The sequence below is a fragment of the Herpailurus yagouaroundi genome, unplaced genomic scaffold (genome assembly GCF_014898765.1).
Source record: "Herpailurus yagouaroundi ecotype Mexico unplaced genomic scaffold, PumYag 164, whole genome shotgun sequence".
Lineage (NCBI taxonomy): Eukaryota > Metazoa > Chordata > Mammalia > Carnivora > Felidae > Herpailurus > Herpailurus yagouaroundi.
This window is the reverse complement of record NW_024412405.1, coordinates 34,874,983-34,896,923: the sequence shown is the minus strand read 5'-3', so window position 1 is coordinate 34,896,923 and position 21,941 is coordinate 34,874,983. Positions and strand designations below refer to the sequence as shown.

Here is a 21,941-nt window from a genome sequence, read left to right as displayed (position 1 = left end):
AAATGATCACAAAGATCACAAAGATAAACCAAATCTTTGAACCGCACACATCAACTTTGGGACCTTGGACACATTATGCATGAATTTATAAGCATCACCATCACAGAGACACATGTTGGTTCCTTCTTCATATGTAGCAGGTAAAAATGTAGCCAACATGTCTCCAGGCAATGCCTCAACAGTATAAAGAGGACAAAATCCCTACTTTACCATTCACCTGTTTACAGTATTGACATAATATTATATCCTTACAGCCATACTTACCTCTTCTACTGGGATAATGAGGCAGGTAAAGCCATCCATGATTGTTGCTTCAGGCTGCACATACATGTATGGAAAGCTAGCAATATTGCCTAAATATGGTTTCAAAACATCTGTGGCATACTTTTGCTCCTCCTTTTTGGAAAGAAAAAACACCTGAAGACTTGATCCTGAAATCATCATATGGAATTTATTTCCTTGTTTTCAGAAAGGGGAAAATTGAAATGCATGGGTTCTAAGGTGAGAATCCATAAATGTATAGCTGTAGTGAGGTGACGGGAACACAGGAGATAGCCAAGAGCGACAACAAAAGCTCTGAGAAACCAAGGCAAACGCTGAATGAGAAGTGTTTGGAGAAGCTAGAAATCGAAAGGACCACATGCATACATCAGACATCTTGTGGGTTCAGCTCCAGACCATGGCAATAAAGTGAATGTTGCAAGAAAGCACGCTAAGTGAATTGTTTGGCTTCCCAGTGCATATAAAAGTTATGTCTACATTAGAACTGCAGTCTTAAGTGTACAAAAGCGTTACGCCTAAAAAAACATACATACCTTAATTTAAAAATACTTTATTGCTAAAAAATTGCTAACCTTCACTTCTAATTCTAGTTCTCTTGCTATTTCTACCACATATGCAATTACTTCCTCCACTCAAGTCTTGAATCCCTCAAAGTCAACCAGGAGGGTTGTAACCAACTTCCTCCAAACTCTTGCGAATGTTGATATTTTGGCCTCTTCCCATGAATCACAAATGCTGTTAATAGCAACTAGAACAGTGAATCCTTTCTAGAAGTTTTTCAGTTTATTTTTCCCGGATTCATCAGAGGAATCATTATGGCAGGTACAACGTTGCAAATGTAGTTTTTAATAAGAGTTGAAAGCTGAAATTACTCCATGATCCATGGGCTGCAGAATAAATGTTGTGTTAGGGACAAAAACAACATTAATCTCATTGTACATGTCCATCAGAGCTCTTGGCTGACCAGGTACACTGTGAGTGAGCAGCAATATTGTGAAAAGAATCTATTTTTTCTGTCCAGCGGGTGTCAACAGTGGGCTTAAAAAATTCTGTAAACCATGTTGTAAACAGATGGACGGTCATCTAGGCTTTGTTGTTCCATTTATGGAGCACAGGCAGAGTAGATTTAGCATAATTCTTAAGGGCCTTAGGATTTTTGGAATGGTCAATGAGCACAGGGTTTCAATTTAGTCACCAGCCGCACTGGCCTCTAAAAAGATAGTGAGCCTGTCCTTTGAAGCCAAGCATTGACTCCTCGCCTCTAGCTATGAAAGCCCTAGATGGCATCTTCTTCCAATACAAGGTTGTTCTGTCTACATCGAAAATCTGTTATTTCGTGTAACCACCTTCATTAGTGATCTCAGTCAGATCTTCCCGACAACTTGCCGCAGCGTCTACATCAGCACGTGCTGCTTCACCTTGCACTTGTATGTTAGGGAGACGTCTTCCTTCCTTGAAGCTCAAGAACCAATCTAGCTTCAAATTTTCTTTTGTAGCTTCCTCACCTCTGTCAGTTTTTGCAAAAGTCAAGTGTTAGGGCCTTTCTCTAGATTAAGCTTTGGCTTAAGAAAATGTTGTGGCTGGTTTGATTTTCTATCAAGACCCCTAAAACTTTCTCCATATCAGCAATAAGGCTGTTTCACTTTCTTATCATTCATGTATTCACTGGAGTAGCACTCTGAATTCCCTTCAAGAACTTTTCCTCTGCATTTACAGCTTGGCTCACCGTGTGGTGCAAGAAGCCTAGCTTTCAACCTATCTTGGCTTCTCACATGCCTTCGTCACTTAAGCTTACTTCTTTCTAGCTTTTGGTTTACAGTGGGTGACTCTCCCTTTCTCTTGAACATAAAGAGGACCACAGTAGGGTTACTAACTGGCCTAATTCCAATAATGTTGTGCCTCATGGAATAGGAAGACCCAAGGAGGGAGAGAGACCATGAATGTCTGGTCGGTGGAACAATCAACAGCACAATCAACTTGTGCTGATTAAGTCTGCTGTCCCATGTGGATGCTGTTCGTGGTGCTCTAAACAATTACCATAGTAACATCAAAGATCACTGACCACAGATCACGATAACAAATGTAATAATAATGAAAAGTTTTAATAATCATGAAAATTACCAAAACGTGACACAGAGACACAAAATGAGCAAATGCTATTGGAGAAGTGGTGCCGACAGACTTGCTTAGATGTAGTTGCCACAAACCTCAATTGGTTTAAAAAAAAAAAAAAGCAGTATCTGTGAAGTGCAAAAAAGTGAAGCACAATAACATGAGGTGTGCTTGTACAAGTATTTGAGACAGTGAAAAAGTGAAAGAAGACAGGGGTATTTCACCAGGAAACATTTAAGGGGTAAGAATGCTGAAAAGATTAGAAATGAACAAAAGTTGGAAATTTTAAGCACCACGTGGAAGAGAAACTTCTGTTAAAGAAACAAACAGGGACACCTGTTTGACTGTTGGTTCGAACGCCTGACTCTTGTTTTCGGCTCAGGTCCTGATCTCATGACCTGATGTGCAGGTCGACATGTAGGCTCTACAGCCCAGAGCCTGCTTGGGATTCTCTCTCCCCCTCTATCTCTGTCCTTCCCCCACTCCCATGCACATGTGCGTGCACACACTCTCTTTGTCTCAAAATAAATAAATATTTAAAACAAAAACAAAAACAAAGGATTCCGTGCTAAAATTTTACCTTTGATTACTAACCACTCAATTCTTGATACAACACTAATTAATATTCACTGCACTGTCAACTGAGTGCTGCTGTTGCTGCTTGTTTAAATAAAAGTCCACCAAGATTTTTGTCTGGGAGTGGTGACTTCAGCTAAATTTTGCTGCTGATGTTCTTCTAAGGATGTGTAAGATTTTAAGGGAATACTGGATTTCTGTCAAAGAGAATGAGAGTAATGAATGCCATAAAATATCTCAACTGATTTATCAGTGAAACTATAAAATATGTCTTTAAGCATATGCTATCATTAAAAATGGTCTTAATTAATTTCTTTTTCTTTTTTCTATTAGACAATCCAGAATTCTAATTTGGGAAATCACGACTATTTCCACCACAAATCTTTCTCCTCCTACATATGAAGTTAGACACAAGATTCTCACTTAGACAAAACCAAGTGCCAAGGTATAATTCACCACTGCAGAAACATTTTATAATGTAAATGATTACACACAATCTTTCCAGAGAATTATACAATATCCCTTGAAAGGGTAATAATAAAATAATTTTAAAAATCTCTTAACAAATTATTGAATACAGGCCAAATGCAGCAAGGTAAATGTAACAATATATTTAATAAAATGTATATCTGAAAATCTAAAGATAAATACGGACAAGATTATATTGTCATATACTATTTTCTTAAAAAGTCTGAAAGCCAGTTTTAATCATAATAATCCACTTGATAAAATATTATACATAATATTCTAGTGAATATGTTCCTTTCGGCGATCTGGGGGATCACATATGAACTTTCCTAATAAGATAATCTTCTTCCCGAATAAACATTTTAAAAATGTAGCTTTAGCTTCAGGCATTTTGTTGAATGAATGTAAAAATTAATCTAAAACCTCCTACATGTTAGTATCCAGAGTATTAGACGTGTTTCCTATAGGCAGCCATTATCATCAGCTGAACCTTATTATGGTCTGATAATGAATAAAAAGTGCTTTTAATATTGGTCGTATCTTTTAATCACTTCGTAATCTCAAAAAGTGACAAAAAATGTCTGGACGCAATCACATCTTTGGAAATACCTCCAGAGATTATGTGTAATCATGGTTAAGGACTGCTTAGACAATATTTTGCTACACGTTATCCAAGATTTACATGTCATCTGTTTTGTCTTTAATGGCACCAAGGATCTTCAGAGAAGTAGAGCATTTACACCCCCCTGCACACACACACAAACGGGAGGTCCCCAACTATCCATTTATCTATCCATTCATCTATTCATCCAGCCAGCCAGCATTTAAATAAAGTCTATTTAATTTTATCTTTCTAAACTTGTTGAGAAATAGTCTCAAGGTTGTTTTTAGGAAAGATTATAAAGTGACCTAACATTACACAGCTTGTGGTTTAACTTTTACAATAATCTTTGCTTTATAGCCTGTAGTCTGGTCATTATAGAAAGAAAATTTGATTTGGACGCAAAGAATTCATGACTTACCCTGTCACTTACTAGCTGTGCCGTCTTGGTGTCATCAATAAAATTTTCTAGGAGTGAATTTATTTACCTACAAAAGAGTAATACGATTCCAAACTCATACAATTATTTTATAGATTGTATTAAGGGTATTAACAGCTTTTAAATAATACTGGTTAGTATGGGATAGAAGCAAATGAGCTCCCCCTCTCAGAACTAAAAATTCCAATACAACCTCATCTATGACTATAACTCTCAGAAGAGACTTGATTCCATGCACTGAGCATAAAATATTCTGATGAAGGATTGCATAAATACAGCTACTGTAGAGGTACTGTGTTTGCTAACCAATCAAACGGATACATACACTACAAAAGTAGCTACAAGTCAAAACATTATGCATATTTTTTAGGGTTCATGTGATTTTAAACAAACACATGTTCTCTTAAAATACAAAAGACAGTCATGTGACACTGTTAAATTTGATTCTGTGGTTTTTTTCTTGCTTAATTAGATTGACCCATAGGATGATGTGTACAATGGAAAACATTTTAATTGATTGGTTTGATTTCTTAATTCCACAAATAAGTAACCTACATCAATCCATAGTTCAGTTTGTACCCATTATCACAATATATATTGTGTTAAAATAATTATTTTGGGATGTTGACCATTCTTCGCCAGTCTTACCATGGGATGAAAAAGCAGATCATTATTTGTTTCTTATGCCTCAGCAGAGATCGGTTTGTATAAGTCTCACTGTCTGAATTGGTGATTAATTGACATTTATTTTTTATGGGCAGTGTTAAGGAAACTTACTGTGCACGTCATGTAAATAAAGGAAATAAACTATATCTATGAACCCATATCCTGTGATAACAGAAGCTTTTAAGTTACACAGCGTTATTTTAAATTTTTTTTTTCAACGTTTATTTATTTTTGGGACAGAGAGAGACAGAGCATGAACAGGGGAGGGGCAGAGAGAGAGGGAGACACAGAATCGGAAACAGGCTCCAGGCTCTGAGCCATCAGCCCAGAGCCTGACGCGGGGCTCAAACTCACGGACCAAGAGATCGTGACCTGGCTGAAGTCGGACGCTTAACCGACTGCGCCACCCAGGCGCCCCACACAGCGTTATTTTAGATGTAAGTACATTTAAAGAGCAAAATTCCTTTTTTTGTTTTTACACGAAGTGCACAGTAGATACATGCTTAGTTTTTGTGCCTTCGCTTCCCTCCTAAGTAAATGGAATTTTAGAGCTATGAGCACCATCCCGAAAGCAAGCCATCTACAACTCTGGCCATTTTTGCTCTAAGTGTAAAAGTCACCAAACAAGTACTTGTGAACAAAGCATGCACTGTACTTTTTTCTCTGTTGTTTTATTTTACTAAAAAGGAAAACCCATTTTTCAAGATTTGTCTTACATGGGCCCGGTTGGTCATCATTTGTCTTACTTTCAGCCCAGTGATTTTCTGATTTTACTCTACATGTTCAAGGGCAAACTCTTAAATACAAATACTGTAAGAGTGTGTATTTATAAAACTCGCCAAAAAAAATTAAAGCAAAGTATACTTGAGAGACAGAGAGAGAGAAAAGTACAGATGAGAGAATAAAAGCAAAAAAGTAGAAATATGCTACAATGACTTTGACTTGAAAAGCATTAAATGAACTATCTCCTGCCTTCAAGGGGAAGATATTTGAATGAATATTTAGTTCAACTGTGTTATCTCAATATCTCAAGAGTTAGTTTAGGAAACGACTGATTCCTTAAGAAAATTCACAACATATGCATAACGTAATGGACTGTGTGCTTTTACATTTATATTTTTATGCTTTCACGCTTGAGTTGAAAATGGTAGCCTTTCAAAAGGGGTTCAATACACATTTACATTTATCCCAGATTTTCCTTATTTCCCAGTGGTCATGTTTTTCTATGACCTATTTATTTCCTAGGATTTTCACGAATGGTATCATTTATCCAAAGCACTTGGGATCTACGTTATCAGTTGGCTGCAAACCCGAAACCCTGGTTTGGCACGTGTGTGTGGCAAAGTTGGGGTGGTATGAAATGGCAAGGATTCCTCTCGTATAGGCTGGTGAAGGATAGAGGGGATTATGTGTTTTTTTGTTTTTTTTTTTAATAGCAGACATTCCTGAGCAATGAAAAGACTGACAGAAATGTGTGGACACAAACACAATGTGTTATATGTTATATAAACATACAGGTATTTAGCAAACAAGTAATACTTTATCATATAACATAATCAGTGAATACTCATCACATTTGCTTTTTTTTTTTTTTAATTTTTTTTTTTCCAACGTTTGTTTATTTTTGGGACAGAGAGAGACAGAGCATGAACGGGGGAGGGGCAGAGAGAGAGGGAGACACAGAATCGGAAACAGGCTCCAGGCCCTGAGCCATCAGCCCAGAGCCCGACGCGGGGCTCGAACTCACAGACCGCGAGATCGTGACCTGGCTGAAGTCGGACGCTTAACCGACTGCGCCACCCAGGCACCCCCTCATCACATTTGCGAGATGTGAATACTGTGCTGAAGATATGAAGCCACTTAAATCCCATTCACCTGACCAAATGATGTGAAGAAGCAGTGTCACTAAAACTAATGTCGAAAAGAAGTCTAGGAAGTTAGTTTTGCTCCTTATTATTTGTTTTTTTTACAACTGCTGTCACAGTGAACCTTACAAAGCATACAAAGATGTCTTAAACATAAATTTTATGATTCCAACTATATGTCATCTTGGAAAAGACGAAACTACGGAGAGAGTAAAAAGATCAGTAGTTGCCAGGGGCTTGGGAAAGGGAGGGGAGGGAAGAATGAGAAAGCACAGAGGATGTTTGAGGCAAACTCTTCTGTATGTTACTGCAGTGGTGGACACATGTCACCATGCACTTGCCAAAACCCACAGAACTGTACCACACAAAGACCGAAAACCTTAATGCGAAGATAATACCAACATATTGATATAGGTTCATTAAATCAAGTGTGACCAAAGTGCTACAGTAATGCAAGACTTCACCACTAGGGGAACCCGTGCAGGGGGGAGGGAGGCTGAGGTGGGAATATGGAATGTTTGCGTCCAATCTGCTAAATTATTCTGTAAACCTAAATTTGTACTAAAAAATAAATCCCTCTAATTATTTTTAGGAAACTGAATTCAGTATTAATGATGTTAGTGAGATCCAATTTTGTCTATTATTTTGTTTATCATTCTTCACAAAAGTTAATAATCCAAAACTATTATCACAACACTTGTGAATAAAAAACCGGGGATAACTGTTTCGGGCTTATGTTTTTCTATCTCATCATTAGAATTTTTTAATCTTTTAGTTTTAAATTATTTTTTATTATTCAGTGACTGATTTTTTTTTTAATGTTTTATTTATTTTTGAGACAGAGAGAGACAGAGCATGAGCAGGGGAGGGACAGAGAGAGAGAGGGAGACAAGGAATCTGAAGGAGGCTCCAGGCTCCAAGCTGTCAGCACAGAGCCGGACGGGGGCTCGAACCCATGAACTGTGAGATCGTGACCTGAGCCAAAGTTGGACACTTGACCAACTGAGCCACCCAGGTGCCCCTCAGTGACCGATTTAAAATGATAAAGTTTAGGGGCACCTGGATGGCTCAGTCGGTTGGGCGTCCGACTTCAGCTCAGGTCACAATCTCATGGCTTGTGAGTTCAAGCCCCGCGTCAGGCTCTGTGCTGACAGCTCAGAGCCTGGAGCCTGCTTCAGATTCTGTGTCTCCCTCTTTCTCTCTGCCCGTCCCCCGCTCGTGCTCTGTCTCTCTCTCCTTCAAAACTAAATAAACATTAAAAAAATTTTTTTAATGATAAAATTTCACATTCGCAATATATTAAAGGAAAGCATGTGTTATAGGCTCTTATGGAAAAAAAAAAGTTCACTTGAATCTTCATCCTAAGAATGTTCTCCCTGTGCTCATTACAGATTTTAAAATATGCACTAATGTTTACCATTCTCAAACAGATTAATCTTCTCTGCTACCAGATGGATCTTGCTTTTGATTTCACAAAATGTTCACCCCAGTTATTTTTACAGTGACAGCTCACAGTGGTGGAGTACATCAAATTGCAGAGACAAGAAAACTTGACCCAAAGAGGATGAGAGAGTCAAACGATACATTTGGAAACCCTTACGCCTTACAACATATAAAGCAATAATGCAATCCTTTTTTTTTTTTTTTTTTTTTGTATAAGGAGGTGTGTATGCAAAATGCAGGTCGTTGTGGGATCTTTAAGCAAGCAAGTAGTCAAGAATTGCCTCTATATGCTTCTCTTCTCAGAGAAAATGCCTTTAAAGAGAGATCAACCACCAGACAAAACAAGACTAATGGCAAAGACAGAAATCTACCTTTTCCCACTTAGCCCTGGCATCGAAGGCAGCTGCAATGGGAAAATGGCACAAGTAGAAAGGCAACAGAGTTTAAATGCCCCAGAACTTATCCAGGATTTAATTCTAGCTCAGCTCACTATCAAGTCACTAAAATGCTCTTGTGCAACACTTTTAGCCTCATCTTCTGGATTCCTATTAAGTGAGATATAGATGCATGCAGGTCTAAGGATCTGAAAGGATGCAAGCGTGGCTAGGTTTTGGAAGTGGTCCCCCATTCAACCACAATCGCTACAAGGCACGCTCAGGTGTACATAATTAACACGATTACATGGAGTATGGCCTGTACAATCATGCCCCCTGTTGATTCTACCAAACAGGAAGTGCATACGAGGAAAAGGGGAGAAGGGGCAGGTTGGAGCCCCAGAGACCACAAAGGCAGGGACAGGAAAAGCAGAAAGGACAATTCATGTGACTGAAAAAGATAAGCTGCCGGCCAGCCAAGACCCCTGCAAATCAGAGGAGACTTAGAATGACAGGGGACATCTCAGCTCACTACTCCTATTGGCTGGGATACTTATTTATAAGACATAGGAATTTTTAAAAAAGGTTAATAGTAATGCTGTCAAGAACGCAGTAAAATGGACACTGTATTATGCTGCAGGCTAACAGGGTGAATGGGTACATACTTTCAGGAATACTGTTGGACTTTGTCTTGAGTCTTAAAACACCTTAAAACAAGTAATAACATTTTTTTAATTAAAAAAAAATTTTTTTTAATTTATTTTTGAAGGGGAAAGAGACAGAGCATGAGTGGGGGAAGAGCAGAGAGACAGGGAGACACAGAATCTGAAGCAGGCTCCAGGCTCTGAGCTGTCAGCACAGAGCCCGACGTGGGGCTTGAACCCACAAACTGTGAGATCACAACCTGAGCCGAAGGCGGACGCTCAACCGACTGAGCCACCCAGGGGCCCCAACTAATAACATTTTTAAGCCTCTAGGGCATTGCTATCCCCCTCTTTTTTCCTCCCTCCACTCCCATATATATGCATGTGTACGTACACACACACACACACACACACACACACACACACACACTCTCTCTCTCTCTCTCTCTCTCTGTCTCTTAATGATGAAGAGGGACCATATATTCAGGATCTATTTACCCTTTATATTCAGGATCAGTTTACCCCTAAGTACTCTAATTGTAAAAACAGAATAACATTTGGAATTAAAATCTTCAATCAATACCAGTGTTGGCTTTCAGCAATCACCAGACAGAATGTGCTTCATAAAAGGGGAGGGAGTCAAGGAAACTTAACATATTGAGTCATGATTCCTTCGGAATATGGATGTGGATGTGGCATGACCTCACGATTTCAAAGTGCTGGCACTGTAAAGAAGCTTCCAAAAGATGGTTTTCTATCAGGAAGATTACATATATGCCAACCATCTCAATTTCACGTAAGTACTTTAGGTGGCTTTGGAGAAAAATCCCAGTGGCAACATCATCATCATCACTGATTTAAACTATGTTGTATATCAAGCAAATTAGACATGAGTCAAGATGACGTATTTGAGAAAACGATGACTTAAAAAGTGGCTCTAGTGAGGACAATGCCATTGACGTTGAACTTGCATGTGAAGACAACGAATGAAATATAAAATTTGGGAGTCCGGAAAAATTTAATATTTTAAAATGTATACAGTATTTAACATAAAGTATGATTTTTTATAAGTAGTTTAACATATTAAAATATTATACTGCTATCATTAAGCTATTTGAGTTTATATATTCAAGTTGGTTATAAAAATCTCCTCCTGGGGCGCTTGGGTGGCTCAGTCGGTTGAGCGGCCGACTTCGGCTCAGGTCACGATCTCACACTCCGTGAGTTCGAGCCCCGCGTCGGGCCCTGTGCTGACTGCTCAGAGCCTGGAGCCTGTTTCAGATTCTGTGTCTCCCTCTCTCTGACCCTCCCCCGTTCATGCTCTGTCTCTCTCTGTCTCAAAAATAAATAAACGTTAAAAAAAAATTAAAAAAAAAAAATCTCCTCCTGAGAAAACAGGATATGTTAATGCAGGGACTTGTATGTAGACAAAGACAGCAATTTGGGATTTTGACAAAGGAGTATACACGAATCCTCATTTTTGTCTTATTTATAAGAGTGAACATTAGACACAACAAGGCGGGCATAAAAACAGAATAAAGCTTGCAACAAAGGCCTTAGCCCTGACGATAAACTGAATCCTCCCCCCCCCCCCCAGTCCCACCCTGGAACATTTCAAAAGTACACAGGCAAGAGACACAGTAAGTCTGGGAAATGGTACAGATGCCAGGAGTTTAAAAAGCATCATGTGACTCCAATGACCAGGCAGGTTTGAGAAACAATATTCAATGACATGAAAGAATACTATCTATATGATGTTGAGCTAAAAAAAAATGTCAGGATACAAAACTGCATATAAAGAATACGTTTCATTTTGTCTCCCCCCATCCCGTTTTTATTTACATATGAAAATAAGAAAAAGGTAGAAAACTACTCCAGAATGTTAATAATGGTTTCTCCATCTGGAAAATTTGTGGGCGATCTAGATTTCCTTTTCCCCTAAGTTTTCCTTATTTTCTACAGTGAACCTGTGCTACTTTTAAAATAAAAAGAAATGTGTTATATTTTGGGAAGATACACATATGAGGAGTGTAGAATATATATTTTAAGAAAAAAATCTGAAAAAGGAACAGAGGCATTTCTAATTTTTAATCTGGCTCTCCCTAGATTCTAGTGAACCATAATGTTGTTAGAAGAAAATAGCAAATTCTGTTAAAAGCTGATCTGCCAATGGTGTTCCCGGTATCAGTTTTAGATGGGCCACATGGCTATTCTACAGAAATTAATGTCTCCACCTGTATAACCGTGTTTCTACCTATGTAACTGTGTCTTGATCTGTATAGCCAGAATGAAACTAAAGACAAGAGCTAAATACAATTGGTAACAATTATATTTAAAGGTATGTAACTGCAGTAACCCTGGTAAGTTGAAACTATGGATTCCTCTGGAAATCCCAAGCTGCTGCATTACAGTTTACTGGAAAAACATTTTCATACTTGAGAAATTATTGAAAACACTTATATGCCAGTATGTGGGAACAAAAAAAGCTTTTTATGTTTCTGATGAAAAGCTTTCACTCAATCAATAAGTATTTATGCACATTACTATATACTCAGCACTGCACTCGGACAAATGTGAGGATGCCACAAAGGATTTTAATGCCTACCCTGAAAGAAGCCACTCTCGCACCCCCACCCCAGAGGTGTAATCAAAGTGTCATCACTTTTTAGCGAACTGCACTCAGAAAACACGAAATGCATATGGAGTGGGGAATGTTTCAAGCATTGTGCCTTGTAAACGGGAGGGCATTAAAAGTGAATCTGAGGAAACAAAATTGTGCTCTTTAAATCAACTTCTTCAGAGTGCACATACAAAACAAGCACACATCCAAATAAGTATAGAGACCTTACGACCACAAATCAAATACTTAATTAAAATAATTTCTAAGAATGCAGAAGAATAAACATTTATATAATATTTCGTACAACAATAATTGGCAGAATTTTCTCCTGCAGTACATTAAATGAAGAAATTCACTCTCAAAGAACTTGAGTCATCTGAGGCCAGGATATTATATGGATCTGTGATCTAAGCCCAAGAGTAATTCCTAAGACTAAATTTCCTCCCCAGTGCTTTCCTATGGGAGCCCTAGAACAGGGAGAGAGCAAGCTCATGTCTTTATTTGAGAAATGTTTTTATGCAGCTCATGTGAAATCAGTATATGGCAATATCCAACTGAAGAAAGGGTAAAATGAGCACTACTTGGATACCTGTCAGTAAGTACTTACCCACTTTCCCTATACGCCTGGCACATAACAAATTTAATGGCATGAGGCAGGCATCAGTGACCCGCATCACGATGTTTATTTCTTCTTTAGCTCTTGTTTGTTCTCACATTAAGCCTTAGGATAACAGCAACTAGAACAATCATTCTTAACAAAAATAGCATCCAAATTTTGTGCCTTGGCCACACTGTATGTTACATAAGTTTGAAAGAAATGAGAAATATGGGAGAATAAAATGGAATAACCAAGGGGCGCCTGAGTGGCTCACTCGGTTAAGCATCTGACTCTTGATTTCAGCTCAGGTCACGATCTCATGGTTGGTAAAATCAAGCCCTGCATCAGGCTCTGGGCTGACAGTGCAGAGCTTGCTTGGATTCTCTCTCTCTGTCCCTCTCCTGCCTGTGCTCTCTCTCTCTCTCTCAAAAATAAATAAGCATTAAAAAAAATAAAATGGAAAACCAAAAGCCTATATACATTTGTAAGTAGTTCCATTAGAAATGTAAGTGGATAAATCAGTTCACCATTTACTGACTTTCTTGTTCCTTTTCTTTAAAAAGCCAAAAAAAAAAAAAACCCAAAAAACACAACTCAGAAATTAAGAAATAAATGTTTTATTTTTGATCAAGGATGCATGTCTCTTGATAAAAGCAGTGTCATAAAGTGTAACTTTTGTAAAAGTTACAGTAATAAAGGAGAGGCAGGGGGGTTTTATAAAAGGCAACCTTACCTAGGTTCTAGCTTGGGTTCTATTTTACGCAACCAGTTCACTTATTGTCTCTCTCCCTTTAATGTCTAATGAAATGACTCTGATGATGCTTTTGCATACTTCCTGGGTCTTTTACCTCCTCCAGCCCTATCAGATTCCACTTGTCCTGAATGAGATCCCACCCTCAGTCTTCCAAGCACTCTGAGCTTCCCGGGTCCTTGTCTAATGAGGCTGTGTGCCCGTGAAGACACCATTTCTTCTAGTTCTTTTGCAGCCCTGCACCTATCACAGTCCCTGGTCCACAGTAAGCTCTTAATTAAAGCTCATTAGTAAAGCTCCAGTTGCTCTCTAAAGCCCTTATTAACTCTGAAATTGAATAAATCTATGAAATTACCCCATGTCTAAAACTTAACAAACAGTAAATACATTAACTTAATTATAACATATATACAAACATTAGAGTTGAACATTTCTATTGGCTCAATCCTTCATTTAAAAAGAATTTAATTCATTAATTGCCATTTTTGTAATTTCTCTCACTACAGAACTTTAGGGCAGCAGTTTCCAGATATCACAAAATAATTTTTAAGAGGAGATTAAAGACGCACACTTTCAGTGGGCCTAATACCTAATAATGGCTGAGTCACACTTTCTATTTTTGTTCATTTGAAGTACATTACTTTTGGGGCTTTGCTTTTGTTTTGGACAACTAAAAGATGCACAGAATTGCTAAATATATTACAATAACAGTTAAAAGATAAAGTTCTCTCTGGTTGTAAAATTTAGTTTTAATGTCTATTAAATTCCACAAAGCTAGTTATGATTTTGTACGCATTTTTTTCTGTCCATTAGGAAATAATACATGAAAGGCAGGTTATAAATTTTATAATTAGATACAATGATAAATGCATATGTCTGATCCGGCTAATTTTCCATCCTGTAGTAATAAAAACACTACTCTAATTCCTTCTGTGGTGATGCCCTAAACCAGCAAACCTGACTTACTCCTTCCTTCCAAACTCCACGGTACATTTTCCATGTATTTCATTCTACTCCCCTTTCTCCTCCTATTTGTTTATTATGCTCAGTTCATTTCTGTTAAACGTTCATTTTTTTAATGTTTTATTTATTTTTGAGAGAGAGAGTGCGAACAAGGGAGGGGCAGAGAGAGAGGGAGACACAGAATTTGAAGCAGGATCCAGGCTCTGAGCTGTCAGCACAGAGACCGATGTGGACTTGAACTCAAGAACAGTGAGATCGTGACCTGAGCCGAAGTCAGACACTTACCTGACTAACCCACCCAGGCACTGCCCCCCCAACTTTCTTTTAAACCTAAAAGACTAGAACTTTTGCCTACCTCCATTCCACGGTCCCCAATTCCATCTACATATCTGACGTTTTCTCTTACACTAACAGAGTTCTCAGCCAGGATAACTGTGTCTCCCAGGGGACACCAAGAAATGAATGTCTGAAGACGTTTTTGATGATCACAAATGAGGGCAAGGGTAACAGGAAAAGACTACAACAAAGACAAAAGATCAGTAGTGCCGAGGTTGAGAAACTCTACACTAAGCTATCATCTCTTTCTTACCTTTTCTATTCTTCTACCTCCCTGTTTTCCCCTTTTTCTTTGGATTCCTTTGTTTTCATTTTCTCCTCCAAAAATTCTTCCATATGTGTTGTAAATGTAAATGTATCTGTACCGTGCAAACATTAGTATGTGCATCCCTGTGGGTGTGGTTTATGTACTGGTATAAATCTTAGTTAGCATGTATATATTCTTGTGACTTCCTAGCATGCAGCACACTTAAAAATTACAGGTGTGTGGGGGGGGGGGTGGGTGTGTGTGTGGGTGGGTGTAGTGAGCATACAGACAAAAATTACTTGAGGAGTTTATGACCTATATATTAGATGTGTGTATATGTGTGAGTTCATGTGTCTTCTTTTTGTATTTAATATTGGTTAGCTTTCATACCTGTGCTTAAGTGAACAGAAGAATACAGATATGTTTATATTTGTAAAAGTCAACGGGGAGCTCAGGTTGACTCAGAGAGCTTAAGTCAACTGACGGTCCCAAATAGAATAAGGATCTGCCTTTCCAGTAAGGCTTCTCGATATCAGCTAAAGGGTGGCTACTGCTGGCTAAGTCTAATAAGCCTTGGACCTGAATCACCTTCACCACATAAAAAGGTGTAAAGTCATGTATACCTAACAGACATGGGTATGTGCATTATGGTATATTCATTTAAACCTCACAACATCCCAATGGAGGAAATTATTATTAATCAATTTTACAGATAGGAATTTGAAACCGAGAGGGGTTAAGAAATGTGCTAATGGCTCCACAGGTGGCAAATGGCAATGTCAAGATAATTCTTAGCAAATCTCTGACAACATAACCCCTGGTCTCAACTATAATACAATACTGATTCCCATGACTGATTTTATAATGTATGCCTATAGTAGACCAGGAAAGACTAAAATCTCAGTAATCACCCCCTCTTAAAACATTCTTCTTTTATTTTGTGCAATTTGAAGACCATATTGTTTCATGAAGTAGAGTCAAAAAGGTGAAGTAAAAGCTTTCATGGACTTCACGAACATATATTAGCAGAATTGCTTCTCCTTTATTAGTTTTCCTTATAATATCTCTAAGAAAGCATTAACTATACATTACTTGATTATTTATTGAATAAATAAGAAAAAGAAAAAAAATCAGGCACATTGATTACTTCTTTGATTCTAATAATAGAACCTTGATTCCCATAACATAAAGCTACTCTGTGTTTTTTGGCTTTAAATGATTCCCGTGATGAAATCCCAAATTAATTATTAAATAAATAAGTGAGCTCACATTCAGATGGTTCATTTTCTTCTCAGCATCAGTACTTTCAGTTGCAGTAAAATAGCCAACGTTCAATTATCTGCAGTCTTACAAGGGATCACAGAGTAAGTAATCCCAACTGGCAGATAATCCCAAAAGCATTTATGTTGGGTTTTAAATTCATTATATGATTCCAGCAGATTTACCGCCATCATTATATTCTTTTTCTCAGGCTCATGTTAAAATTCATTTGTATTTCTTGAGCATAAGCCAAGTGACAGCAGAAGAAAGGATCCCAGATACATGGTGAATGACAAAAGGAAGTTGATTTGCTATTAGCATTTTTTCCCTGTAATCAACACAAAGATAATCAAGAGTTGATCATGAAATTGTATTCCACATTTATTAAATGTCTTATCTGATTAATTTTAACAGATATATTACAACACAATAGCAGAGGGGTGAGGGTATAGGTTATAGATGTCAAGAGACTTAGGTTTAAGTTTGTGCGCTGGCTCTGTCTTAGTTCTGTAACCACAAGCAAGTTGCTTACCTTTCTAAATGTCAGAACGTCACTTATAAATGGTACTAATATTTGTATCTACTTGTAACATTTGAAGGGAGTTCTGCAGAATAATTGCTGAATGCCCACTTTCGGACACAAAACATTCAATTAAAGTTAGTTGGGGTTGTATTTTTTTTTTTTTTTGTTCTAGCTATTACCTATTTTATTCTAGTGCTAAAACTAGAGATTACTTACATCGGATAGTTTATATCCATCTACCTTCCATAAAATGACACGGCCTTTATTATTCAATAAATTACAGTATACACTGTCAGGTCAAATGTTAAAATCTGTTCATCATCTGCTACAGCAGAAAACATTTGGGGATATATTTATATTATAACTAACAAAACTAACTGGAAAAAAATTAGAGATGCACAATTTCTTGTTGTAAACCCTCTGAGGCCACATGTTTCAGACTTCAAACCTTGAGGATTTGGGGAAGGTAAAAAGCACACTGCCAATAAGGTTGGAGGCGAAGCTGCGTTCACAGACACATGAATATTTGTGCAGTAAACAAGCATTTACACGGTGCTTACATAAAAACTGTAAATATCCACATATCAGTTTAGTCCAGGTTTCAATTTTATTTTATTCTTTTTTTAAATTTTTTTTTTTTTGAGACAGAGAAAGACAGAACATGGGTGGGGGAGGGGCAGAGAGAGACGGAGACACAGAATCTGAAGCAGGCTCCAGGCTCTGAGCCGTCAGCACAGAACCTGATGCGGGGCTCGAACTCACAGACTGTGAGATCATGACCTGAGTTGAAGTCGGATGCCCGACCGACTGAGCCACCTAGGTGCCCCCAGCTTTCAATTTTAAATGAGTTTTATAAAAGTTAATTTTTTCAGAACTTTTAAGGATTTTAGAATTACTGACAAGAGATTGTGAGACCAGAGTAAAACACCAATGATATCAATTCTATAGTGTTTCATTAATACTATGCTACCTATCACAAAATTATAAGGGATAAGATAATTGAAGAATAAAAACAAAAATCCTCTTGGTTTGCATAAAATGGTCCTGGGTAATTTCTTGTCAATGCAACTCTGAACAGTAATTCAAGCTCAAATAATTGCTCCTTAATTATAATATAGCAGATAAGCTGATTGGTAGAAAGGTGACATATAGATGGCATTGTCCCTTTCCCCTTGTAGTTCAATTAGGAATTCATTTCTTTAAAAACCATACATCACTGATGAGTGAATTATTAAGTTCGAGTTTTAAAAAGCTATTAATTTTTTTTTGATGCTTTCACCAGGCAATAGATGAGGTAGACTATACGCAATGATAGGAAAGGGGGCTGATTCTTAGGGAAAAAACATAACCAACATTGTATCTTCCCACAAAAACACGCAACTACCAGGATATAAATATACCCCGGGATTAAGTAGGAAGATGACATTTTGATATATATTTGCAAAAGATTAAAGGAAAGGGTTTTTATACTGTTCCCTGATTTTTATTATGAGTAAAGGAAAACATTATTGACTATAAATCTGATATATCCAATCAGAAGAGTTTTAAATCACAAAGAAGTTCAGAAGTTAGTCTGACTGACAAGGAAAGACTTGCTAAAAATTCTGTCCAACAGAACATCAATCAACCCAAAGTCGATCACTCAGGCTGTGCTAAATTTTCTAGAGTATCTGACATGAGATGTTCACAGAGGAATGATGGAATATGCATGTAATACAAGTGCTATATAAAGAAAGACAATAAAAGTAAGGATTCCGAAGAAGACAATATTGGCAACTCTGAATAAGCTTGGTTATGAGCGATAGTTTCAATTCAATCCAACATTAAGGAGTAATGAGAATTAACAGGTTTAAAAGGTTCAATTGTCCAAGTTCATGTATAAGGTAACAATGATAGAAAACAGAGGATGACAGACATATATACTGTTACATTATAATAATTAAAAAATACAGGGGTGCCTGGGTGGCTCAGTTGGTTGGGCGTCCAACTACGACTCAGGTCATGATCTCACGATTCTTCAGTTCGAGCCCTGCATCGGGCTCTGTGCTGACAGCTCAGAGCCTAGAGCCTACTTCAGATTTCGTGTCTCCCTCTCTCTCTGCTCCTCCTCTGCTAATACTCTGTCTCTGCCTCTCAAAAATGAATAAATATTAAAAAAAATTTTTTTAAAGGCAAAAAAAGAGGAATTTATAAATAAAGCAAGTTAAAGTCAACTTGATAGGTGAATTTTAAATATGACTTTCTGCTTGCTATTAGAATAATAAAGTAATATTGAGTAGCTCTACACAGCACATGATCTTGAAAGAGGATGGCATACATTTTCCACCACTATTTCAAAACATGCATTAAACTGCAAAACTGTTTCATGAGGAGCATTGTGGGGAAGATTCAAAGTGATGAGATAAAAAATAATCTAAAGAAATATAGATAATTTATAGCAGATAAAATGTGTGAAGAGAAAGGGGTAAATTTCATTTCTGCTAAGACAGAGCAGTTTGTATAAGGCCAACTCTCCTACTAGGAACAGTAAGAATTAAACAAACAAAACCCCAAAAAGTTGGATTAACCTTCAAAAAACACAATTTTAAAACTCTGGAGAGTAAATAAAGCAACCAAGCAATCTGAAGGCCCAAGATCCAAGAAAGAAAGAAACACAGTGAAAGCAGCTGTTGTCTACACTATCTTTTGATGTATGGCCACACTGATTGGTACTCACTTAAATATTATAAAATATTGTAGGACACTATTCTAAATCACTTAAAACTAAAAGGAGAGAGATACACAATGAAAACAAACTCACCATGTGATTTAGAATTTTTATGGTTCTCAAACACAAACTTTCAAATAACTACCAACATACTTAAGAAAATACTAGATACTAGAAAATGTTACCCCAGAATCAGAATCTAACACATATACACAAAAGCCAAATATAAATTCTAGGAGGAAAAAAAACACACAATACCTAACACTGAAAACCTGATACCTGTGTTTAACAGCAGAAAAGATACAGCAGAAGAAAGGATTAATGAACTGAAACATGAGTGAGAAATTGTTTGCCAAAATGAAGTCCGGAATGGAAAAGTGTGCAAGGTAGTATGATACTTTAAAAGGGACTAGACATATGGGCTAGATCTTATGTGTATGCAACTGGGGGGCCAGAAGGAACAGAGAGAGAATAAGGAATAGCAAAAAGTAACACTGAAAAACATAACGGCCAAGAATTTTCTAACCTGATGATGGACACTGAGTTGTAAATTCAAGAATCTCTATGGATCACAACCCATGTAAGTTCAAGGGAAACTACTCAAAAATAGTGAAAGAATGACCTGCAAAGAAGTTACTATTTGACTAGAGAATTACTTTTCCCCAAAAATGATGAAAGCCAGAAGACAACAAAAGGGCATCTTTAAATTGTTGAAAAAAAAAAAATTAAATAGCTGACAACTTTGACATCAAGGCAAAATAAACTTGACTTTTTAGACAAAAACTGAGAATTCATAACCACCAGAACCACACCAAAAGAAATACTAAAAGAATTCTTCCGGCCTGAGGAAAATAATCTCAGATATAAAAATATGGAAGGAAAACAATAAGGAACAGTAAGAAAAAGGTAAATATGTAGGTAAATCTAACTGAATAATGACCATATATCAATAATTGTACCTTGTTGGGTTTTAAATGTAGGACAAAGAAAGAGAGGGATACAGACAATTAAAATGTTCCAGGTGCTTGAGTGACTCAGTCAACTAAATGTCTGACTCTTGATTTTGGCTCAGGTTATCATCTCACGGTTTATGAGATGGAGTCCTGCTTTGGGCTCCACACTGCTTGGGATTCTCTCTCCGCCTCTCCCCGACTCACACTCGCACACATGCACGCTCTCAAAATAAATAAACTTTTAAAAAAATGTCCCAACATCTTTGCATTGTCTAGAAACAAGCAAAAGGTCTATGGTAGGCATTAACAAGTCAAAGGGGCAATACAATCTCTAGGAAAAACCATTAAAATCAATAAAACAGTATTTATACTAAAAAGCTAAAAACTTAATAAAAGTGGAAAATAAACCAAAAAATGTTTCTTGATTAGTACAGAGAACAAAGGGAAGGGTAATAAAAAAACATGACAGATCAAAGAAAGTAGTATCGTATATTTAAATGTAAAATATCCTACATTCTGCAATTAAGTAGTGTAGCTTTTTAAGGTTTTTACATATTTTTATAGTTTAGATTTTTTAACAGCCAAAACGTGGCAAATCTTGAATGTAAGAATATAAAAGATGAAACTAAAAGAATGAAAAGAATTAGGCAAATACTAAGCCAAAAAGGCTGGTATAGCTATACGAATACTAGAAAAAAATTGATAGAATAATTACTATGAACTAAGATGGACATTTCATAATGATAAAAAGACTTTTCCAACATGAAAATATATAATAATTTTCAATTTGTACACCTAAAAAATAGCCTCAAAAAGCAAACATATAAAGGACTGGGGCGCTTGTGTGGCTTAGTTGGTTCAGTATCTGATTCCTGATTTCGGCTCAGGTCATGATCTCCCAGTTCATGAGTTTGAGCCCTGCCTCAGGTCATACACTAATAGTGTGGAGCTAGCTTGAGATTCTCTCTCTCTCTCTCTCTCTCTCTCTCTCTCCCCCTCTCTGTCTACCCCTCCCCTGCTCTTGCTCTCTCTCTCTCAAAATAAACAAACTTAAAAAAGAAGATAGAAAGAGAATACTTAAAATATAAAGGACTAAAATGAGAAATAAACAAATCCATAAAAAAGTGTGGGATTTTAACAAATTTCTCTCAATAACTAGTATGACAAGAAAACAAAAAAAATGGGTAGTAATATAGAAGATTAAAACAGAAAATATAATTAATAAACTTACTTCACTTGACCCTTTTAGAAAAAAAGTTGCCTAATATCTCCCAATAAACAGTGTTTTCCAAATACGAGCTATTTATCAGAATTTGGACATAACGTGAGTTACAAAGTAAGTCTTAAATCCAAAGAGTTAACATTACTCAGCATATGTTGTCTGACCACAATGGAATTAGGCTAAATACTAGTTACAAAAAAATAACTAGAAAATTCCTCAATACTTACAAATCAGGTGGTACAGAAAGGAAGGAAGGAAGGAAGGAAGGAAGGAAGGAAGGAAGGAAGGAAG

The 21,941-nt window shown here is 37.1% G+C and overlaps 1 protein-coding gene across 10 annotated transcripts in view; it reads right to left on the bottom strand.

Annotated features, from left to right (window-relative positions):
- Positions 1-21,941, bottom strand: part of KLF12 (KLF transcription factor 12) — a 436,833-nt gene that overhangs the window by 148,156 nt on the left and 266,736 nt on the right. The window contains exon 4 of one of the 10 annotated variants that reach the window (XM_040487371.1): positions 4,461-4,527. The exons of the other annotated variants lie outside the window; for them this stretch is intronic. The gene's annotated coding sequence lies outside the window, so the exon portion shown is untranslated. The remainder of the gene's footprint in view (positions 1-4,460; positions 4,528-21,941) is intronic. 10 annotated transcript variants of the gene reach the window in all.